This window comes from Cryptomeria japonica, chromosome 11 (assembly GCF_030272615.1).
Source record: "Cryptomeria japonica chromosome 11, Sugi_1.0, whole genome shotgun sequence".
Taxonomy (NCBI): Eukaryota; Viridiplantae; Streptophyta; class Pinopsida; order Cupressales; family Cupressaceae; genus Cryptomeria; species Cryptomeria japonica.
Window position 1 is genome coordinate 551,815,176 of NC_081415.1, and position 9,785 is coordinate 551,824,960.

Consider the following 9,785-nt stretch of genomic DNA (forward strand, 5'->3'; position numbering starts at 1 on the left):
TTGGTTTTTTCTACTACCAAGGTTAAGAACACAAAGAAACACAACAATCTTTTGATTAGCTTGTGTTGTTAATCATGACACAACTCTACAATTAGTGCATCTTGAGTTAATTTATTATACATAACACATTGCACTTCCCCTTTAGACATTTTTGCCAATAATAAATATCTTATTTTAATCATGGGTGTCTGAGGATTTGCGTAAATTTCATTTTGATAGAGGTTTTCCATATGCTCTCGAGGTTCATTCTTTTTTTGGGGAAACCTTTTCTTCACTAGACATTTCTTTGAAAATGTTTGTTGATTTAACCACTAAACATTTTAGTGATGATTTGAGGTTGAAATTGAAAGTCATTAAAGACTGTTGAAAATTGGTTAATGTTAAAAACCTTTTTTAGTGGCATAATAGATCCACCCTCCTTTAGGATTATGGTGACATATTCTCATGTTTTATCATGATATATCTGGTATCTTTAGTTACATTGTCATGCAAAATATTGTTCTTGACCTGGATGCCAAAGTTGCCAAATAACAAATTACAAAGATGCAAGCCAAAGACTAATGGTGAAGGAGAAAGATGAAAATATTGAAAGTGGACTTCATTAGACCTGCCAATTATTCTTGTTGGATTTTAAATATAGTTCTTGTAGCCAAACTTGACAAGCATATATGCAAATGCATTATTTCTAGATCTAAGACATTCTCTTAAGATGATTTTCCATTGCATAATATTGATATGATTGTTGATTTTATTCGAAGACTTGAGATGGTAGCATTTATGGATGGATTTTTAGGCTACAATTAAAATATTATAACCTCCAAGATCAAATTAAGATGTTTTATTTTTTACAAGATATATTTTATTGTGTTGTCATGCCTCTTATTGGGTTTCATTGTATCCAGGGGAGGCATTGAGGTTTATACCAAGAAGATAGATACTATTGTTAATATGCCTCCACATCAAAAGTGACAACTTCATAAATCTCCAAGGAAAAACCTAAGCCACTTACATTTTAGTTCATAGTTAACTAATTTTACTTATGCTTTACCGGTTAGTAAAGAAAGATACCAAGTTTCAATGGAATGAAGAATGACCATATTATTTTGATGATACCAAACAATATTTGGCTAATCCACCAATTCTCATGCTTGTTTATGATAAGCCTTTATTGCTATACATTTCTAATACAAGGTCAACAATTTGTTGATAGTTAGTCCAAAATAATGATAATGTCGTGCTCAATTTTTTCATATGAAAACTTGATTTTAAAATCAGGAATGGACAAACATTTATCATAAGCTCACTTGACAAGATAACAACAAGCTCACCAATGCAACACCATTCTCCTAACTTGCATGGAAGCGAAACATGAAAAGGTCATAATTCAGTCCAAAAAAAACTCATAATGCAACTCATATTCGTGACACCTAATAGGTAATTATCTAGGGTGTTTTAGGACTTCTACAAGAAGGTGGTTGATCCTCAAGGGCTAAGGCCCTAGGACTTGGGACCAGACTAACCATACTTAAGTTTATATAAGAGAATTTATAGCTAAATGCCCCAAGATATTCTAATGTGTCCACATTAGCCATACCTTAATAGGTTATTTATGGTAACCATGTGGGATATTATCAAGGCTAATTTTTGTTAGAGTGACCTCTATGGCTAACACAATTTTGATTATATTAAATGAAAGATAAATTTATTTCCTCTAAATGTAAGTAGAGGGTAGGTTAAACATTAGGAGGTTCCTCTTTGCTAGATTAATTTAAGGGTAAAAAAAACTTCAACCTTTAAAGATCCATTCGAGTGATAGCTTAAAAGCATGGGGTAGTTTTTTTTTGATCGATAATATAGAGTTTTTTATATTAATATGAAAATACTGCATACATATCTAATTGGTCCATAAACAAAGGATAAACCTAGAGTTCGAGAGCAAAAAATAATAGACTGCATATTCGACATTAAAAGCTGTACGCAGACAACCACTTCATCCATCTACCCTAGCCCAACTTAAACTTTCAAAACATTACAACCTGGTCTAAACTAATTTGTGAAAATTGGACATAGGACAAAAAGATTTCCTACTTGGTATTCAAATTTTGGTCGAAATCAGAACCCCGAACCTCTGCAACCTAGTCACCACCTTCTTGCCACGATTCTACATCTTCTTTGCCTCACGAGCCTTGTCCCTTTCAATTTTAGCCAAGTGAATATATACCAACAAATCCTCCCACGCCTCCCGAGCCTCATCAATTCTTGTCACACGGTCAACACCATCCCGCCAAAGCATAATCGACTTGTATTCCACATTCACATGATCGAGCACTACTCCTTCCCCAAATGAAAGTCTCAAACCTTGCCATAGAACTGCTCTCCCCAACAGAGAAACCAAACCACATGAGAGAGACAAAAAACAAGCTTTGGCCACCCACTCAACCTCTACTTTGGTCCCAAAAGAGAGACCCCAAGCTACCAACATGGAAACAATGTCCATATTTGTTCTGTACTGAGACTCAGACATCAAATACTCACGACCCAACAGTCTCTTGATAATGTTCAGAATTTCCTCCTCATCACAGAGAAAAATGCCACCCAACTGCTTATTAGAGATGCCCCCTAAAATGCTAGCTGTTGCTTGGTGGAATGAAGAGTGAAGTTGGCCTCCATCTCTAAACAAAGAGGCTGAGATTAGCAATTCCACCTCCACACCTCACTCCCTCTCCAAAAACCAGGAAAAGCCACACATAAAGGGAAACAAATGACTGCCAAATCTAGAATCGTTCGATTTCATGACTAAATCAACTCATCCGCGCGACAAAAAACGTGCCACCCCGCATACATCCAATCACAAAAAAACTTGTCATGGTAATAATTCTAGGTGAAGACTCAAACTTAATGATGAAGAAGTAAGATTAACACAGAGCAAAAACAAGGTGAAATTAATGCACAGTACATTCCAATGGCTAGTGAAATCATTATCGAGTACTGCTCAAGTATATCCCATGCCGCATCTTCTCCTAAGCTATCCCACCATCGAATACCTTGGGGGTCCAATTCACATCCCAGGTTGGACAAATCAGCAACCTTCCCATTGCCTTCCTGTCGGATATGTGAATTTTTAAAATCTTGAAAAGATCCAATTTTGAACAAATAATAGAGACAAATTTATTTATTTGCCAACATTGAGAAGATCCACTCGAAATTGCATCCGTAACTCTATTGGAATCCCCTTCAAGATGTAGTTTTGGGATTTTGAGATTACAAGCTAGCTCGACTGCCATCGACACAACTCAAATTTCAGCTTCATTGTTTGTGCCATTTGATAACCTTTGAGCACCTTTGACAAGGATCCTACCTGCATCATCCCAAGCAATACACCCAACACCGAAAACTCCATGATTTCCCCTTGAGGCACCGTCAAAATTAATCTTTACCCAACCTTGGTTCGGTTGAACCTCTATTTAATTTCATAATTTGAATTTGAGGCTGTTATAGTTTAATACATAGTATTACTAGAAATTCTTTTATTATCTTTATTATAATATTACCTTTAAATTTAGATCATTTAAATTTGATGATATTATTATTTTACTTATAATAGCATTTATTATTAAATGTTAATATGTCTCTATGATTATTTACACTTGATGATTGATCCATTTTATTTATGGAGGCATTTATTACTATATTTATAACATTGCCTTTATAATTTTGATATTTACTTTTGAAAATGTATCCTTTTGCTTATACTAACATTTAATTATAATTACAATCATCTTTGTAATTACTTAATTTATTTTTACTAAATATAATTTTTTTTTCTTCTTTTAATGTTATTTACTATCTCATGGAATTATCTTAAAAAAATATTCTATTTTTTATTATGTTATTTTTTATCTCACCAAATCTTGAGAAAATCATCTTTGTAATTACAACATTAGAATTTACTTTTACAAAATAAGCATTCTATTTTGAATATTTTATATTATGTGATTTCTTCTTTTTATTAAATTTAACTTAAACCCCAAACTTATCTATTTAAAAAAAAAATATTTTACAATATCGCGATTTTTTTTAATAAATTATTTTAAATATTTATTTTATTTTACTTCAAGAGGAGTGTTCACTGGGTGCATCATGCAAAAAAAGTGGCCACTCCTTAGATTATTTGGCCGCCAATTTTGTTATGATTTTTTTTTAATTTCTTCTCTTTAGCTATAAGAGCTCATTTTAATTTTAATTTTTTTTCCTATATTTTCGTTTATTTATTTTTCATTGAAGTCTCAGATATATATGAGTAGTTTACTTTGCAAAATTATAAATGTATGTACATTTCTTTGAGTTGAGTTTATTTTTGTTTGAAAGAAACCAACATTAGACTTGTGTTTCTTTTTAATAGTAATTATTACACTGATAGTTGAACCTGCAATTCGATTTGGAATTCAATCGAGACCTTAAAGGTAATTGCTAATAAACCTACTTAACAAATGTATAATGATCCAATCAGTTAATTTTTCTTTTTGTTAAACGTAAGAAAACATAAAGTATATCGTTTGGGGATGTCAATTTGTAAAAAAATAGCGAAACTTCATTTTTAATGACTTGTCAACTATCTTTGAACACAAATTAACTTAAAGCTATTTTTTATAACCTTAATGCTCACCAACAAGTTTGTATTTCTAGCTTTACTCATATATCACTTTTCTCTCAATTATAGGTAGAGATAAGAAGAATTTAAAGTTTAACTTCTAGATTCAACAAATCAAACTATAGGTTAAGCTTCTACTCAACAAAAGAAAGTTGTAATGGCAAAGAACCTAAAATCTTCTTTTGAAGATTTCTTGTGTCTTCTAGTCTTGCTAATGCCATTGCTCGCAGATTAACAATAAGATTTGTATTGCTTTGTTGTCTCTTTTATTTATATCATTGCTCGTAGTGTTCTTCTTGGTCTTGCTTATGTCCTTGCTAGTGAGTCAACAAAGTAAATTTGTTTCACCTATGCCATAAAATTTATTCTCTTTTTTTTTTCCTATGTCTTGTTGTTGCTATTCTTCTGAAGTTTCTTGCTTGTAAACATGCAAGTCTTATTTTCTCTTATAGTTTCCTTCTTGGGCTCTATTTTATCTTTAATAGTCTTTTGACTGTCTTTCTTATGTAATATTTAATACATTCTTTCAATACAAAAAAATAACCTTATTTCAAATATTAATTAGTGTGTCCATCAAGTTCATCCAACTACTACCCAATTTGGACTTCTATTGATGTTTTTGATTAAAATAAGTAGCAAAACAAGGGTGCCAACCCTTTATACAAACAACCAATAGGTGGCAAAAAAGAAAGGAATCAAAACTAGGGTGCAAACCCTTAACAAACCATATGGTCTAACAATCCTTTAATAGCAAATGAAAAGACCACTACTAAAAGCCCGTCAAACCACCAACAACCCAAAACCTTGACTAAAGAGTGGGAAGAGAAAACCAAAACTTGACCCAAAGGAGTTTGGGGGTGAGATCTTACCCTTTCGCCTGTGATAAACAACTATCTGAACAATATTGTTATTAGAAATATCACGAGAAGGATCAAGCGAGGGAATCCCTGTAGAGTTACTGTCTGCCACAAGAGCTTATTGTAGATGCATAGCCATAGCAGGAGTATATTCACTAGGACCAGATTGCTATAGAACCACAACACGAGTAGATTCACCAAGAGCAGATCGTTGCTGTAGAACCATAGCAAGAGTAGAATCATCAAGAGAAATTCTCTACTATAGAACAAGAGCAACAAATGGAGCCATGGGGCCAGAGCAGGCAACATTGGTAACAACCATAGGGCCAACATGGGCCTCAATACCAGTAAGAGGCACAAACTCAACTTGGGAGTAGTCATCATCCTCTTGTTAGGAGTCATCAAAATCATCCGAATCAGAAGCCTTGACAATCAAGTGATCAACCGTAGCTTCTTTCCACCAAGTAGTAGCACCTTTGTGGTGAGAGATAACAATCTGAAGCTAAGTGGCATGTAGAAAAGTATCTCCGATAGCGAAAGGGGAGACCCTCTTAATCCAATGATTGAGTCCAAGGCCTATCCCCAACCATAAGAACCACATCCCCAGGGACCTGGGCATGGAGATGTCAATGTCGATTAAAATACAGGTGTAGCATTGTAAATTGTCACCAAGCCAATTTACACCTCATATTTGTGCCCCTACTTTAGCGTGTCTTATTCGGATCACCTGACTAGGTCCATTTTGTGCATATTATCCAATTCTGATGTAATTAACACCCATTGATGGATTCCTTGGTGAGGTAACCCTCTCCCTTGAGGCTTATTTTGGTCCCTTTTGGAGAAGGACCGAGCCTCCTACTGCCCTGGTCCTAGGCAATGGCACCCAATGCCATGATCTCTCTTAATGGGGCTCAAATTTAAATTAGGGTCAAAGCCATATCTCTCCAACGAAATTTATCTCCATGGCTTCGCATGACCGTTGGAGGTCGGCCTAATTGGTAATTTACCTAGACAAGCCTATATAAAGATATTTTTTCAACCTAATTTTATCTACCCACTCTATCCATTCTAAGACTATAAGTAATCTATCATCCTTGTATCCATGAAGCATTCATTATCAAGCATTTTCAAAGATCTTCAAGGCTGCATATTCATCATTCAACCATTGTGGAGAAAAACTACATTCATATGCAAGCATGTACATGTGATTAGGGTTTTGTCAGGTTCATGCCATTTCATACAACATATGTGATTACATTCAAAGAAGAAAAGCGTCATTATCAACAATTATAAATTTGAGGTATATCTTTCTAGTATTTATTTCAGTATTTGCATCTATTCATTCAAGGTTAATTCCTAAACCGGGGTTTGACTTAGGAAAACCCCTATTCCCAACCATTTCCCCCTTTTCACTATGTGTAGGAACAAATACAGAGCTTTAGACGAATAGGTTCACCTTTGGATGATGAATTTTAAATTTTAAATATACCACCACAGTCCCGACAATTCAAGTCGAATTTCAGGGAGCAGATCCAAATCATATTCCTTCGACCAGATCTAGGTTTGTGGCTCCATACGATGACTATAGCTCATTATTTATGCCCAATCTCTTCAACAATTCACTATTTTATCCTAATCTTTTACAATTTAAAAATACAATTCAATCTTAGGGAAAGAAGATCCCAATTTAGGAGGCTTTGATCTAATTAGAACCTTGATCTATCAAGCTTAGATCTATCAAATTCCTATCTCTCCCTAATGTGATGGTAATTAAGAAAAAATAGCGGTTTTATTACATTCTATGGTGAAACCCTAATTTTCACCCATCACAACGGGCAAAGGTAGAATGACCCATGGAAGCCGTGGCATCATCCACTTTCAAGAAATGATCAATAGAGTTACCAATAGCCTCATAACAAGAATGCTCCTAGAAATGAAGGGGGAGGTTAGGAAGGTGAACCGAAATCGGATGCACATTTAGTTGTTCGATAAGGGGGTTAAAAGAAGTTGTCCAAGGTTTGACAGAGAGAGAGTTAACTCCCCAACCCCACAACTTGCCAATTATTAAGTCACCATCATGAGAAGAAGCAAATGAAGCAATGAAAAAACCTTTAGCACAAGGGTAAAGCTCAATGCTACCAGCAACTAAAGGCTTCTAGGAATCACTTACCCAACAATGAAGGTCAGGAAGAGAATGCCAAAAACCAACAAATCTGCACACTAATCCACAACGTTCATAAAAGCCAACATTTTCAACCACATCTTGGCCACAAACCACCGCTAGGGAGGTTTTGGCACAAGAAAGAGGTCAAAATTTCTCTTTGGGAGGAGCAAAAGATCTTACCACACATGCAAAACTTCACCCACTAGCAGGTCTAGGAGGGACCTTAGCACCTATAGTAACTCAAACAGGGCCACCATCACTAAAGGGAGCAACAACAACATCACCAGACAAGGCAACCATAGTACCAACATCACCCAGTGGAGGACAACCATCATTGACCCCCACAACAGACACAAAGGGGGCATCCACTTACATAGGAGAGGATGGGGGCATGACGGAAGAAGACAAACCCACACCCACCAGAACAACAGAGGGCACAATGGGCAAAAAGTTCAAATTGTTCTAGGCGAGAAGAGTCGACCTTAGAGACCTCGAGAGAGAAGATATTACAGCTAAGTTGCAAATGTGTTATTTATTTATTCATTTTTCTTTGGTTCTTATATAGCATCCAATATAATTATTATTATCTCATGCTTGATTTCTCTCTTGCAGGTTTCAATGGTTACCCATCTAGCTTTAAGTTGGACAAACAATTTTACAACACTTGTGAACCATATTGCGTCAATGTTGTTCTTCCTTTTGTTGCATGCTTGAGAGAAGTTATCACCTTGATAAATGTCTAGATAGAGTAGGTGAACGAATAGGGAAATGACAAGGCAAGTTTCATCTTGCATTGGGCTCATGTGCGCTTTGGAGAGACTATTAATTCATCTTATTTTGACTGGCTCTATACATCTTGCAAAAATAATAGTAGTTAAGTGGGTGCCCATTTTATGTAATGTATATTTCATCTGGAATTTGTGATCTATTCTTTTTAAATATTTTAATATCATAGTGAAATTGAATAAGTATCACCATTTTGTTTTAGTCGTGCCTAAATTTTAAGTAGAAAGTCGTTCATGAGTGTTCTACATAGAACCTTATCTATACCAAGAATGGAATATGACAGACCAAACATGACAATTAATTATGAGTTCTGCCTGCCAAACCTTCTCATTCATTGGTCACACAACAAGGAGAAGATTGTTGTTTCACGTCCCTTCCATATTTTTTGGTATTGTTTCAATCTTAAGCATGAATTACAATAATAGGGGAGAGGGAAAAAAGCGGGTATCCTATATATGTTCGGGTCACTACGTAGACTATCACATATGCATATGTTGGCATCCAGCTACTCTCTCACATAGTCAAACTAGTTGCAAACTTGGAAAAATACTTTCTAGCTAGCTTAAATAGGATTTGCCACATGTAATAGTGTGATTGGTTCAAGGTGTCAAAAGGGACCCAATTTTGAGTCAACATGACATGTGCACATCAATCGAGAGAAGTGGCATGTCAAGGCATGCATCTAAGTTGTATTGTCTATGTGGCATGCAAGCAGTCCACCACTCTTTGCAAAGGACGAGTTGCATTTGTTAGGTCCCAGAGACAACTGAGAGGGGGGGGGGGGGGTGAATCAATTGTCCAATAAATTTAAACCAAAAACAACTTAACCAAAACTTAATGCTTAATACTGGTAGACCAAACTTTATGCCAGTAGATAGTTTATTAGTTAATTGCAGTACCGGTAAAGATTAATGCATGAAACAAAAAGGCAATAACGTCCACAACACATAACACAAATATTTGTACGTGGAAACCCTGTAAGGGAAAAACCACGGTGGGAAACCTTACCCACAATCATATGATACTACTACAGATATTATGTGTGTACAATATGGAGTCTGCACATGCAGAAAGACCAACTGCCTAGAGCTCACTGCTCAATCACAAAATGGGAGTCACACTGACTACAATTGGATGATTAAATCCAATGATAATGTACTGCTCAAAATAACATCTTCATATGCTGGATTCAGTACCGGTTTAGCTTTGATATGCCTTCTTCAAACCTTCCTTCAATCTTGAATGATGTCTGCGTGTATAGCTCTGCTTATAATCACATATACTGAATTACAATCCTTTTTCCCAAAACCTATATCAGTCTCACAAA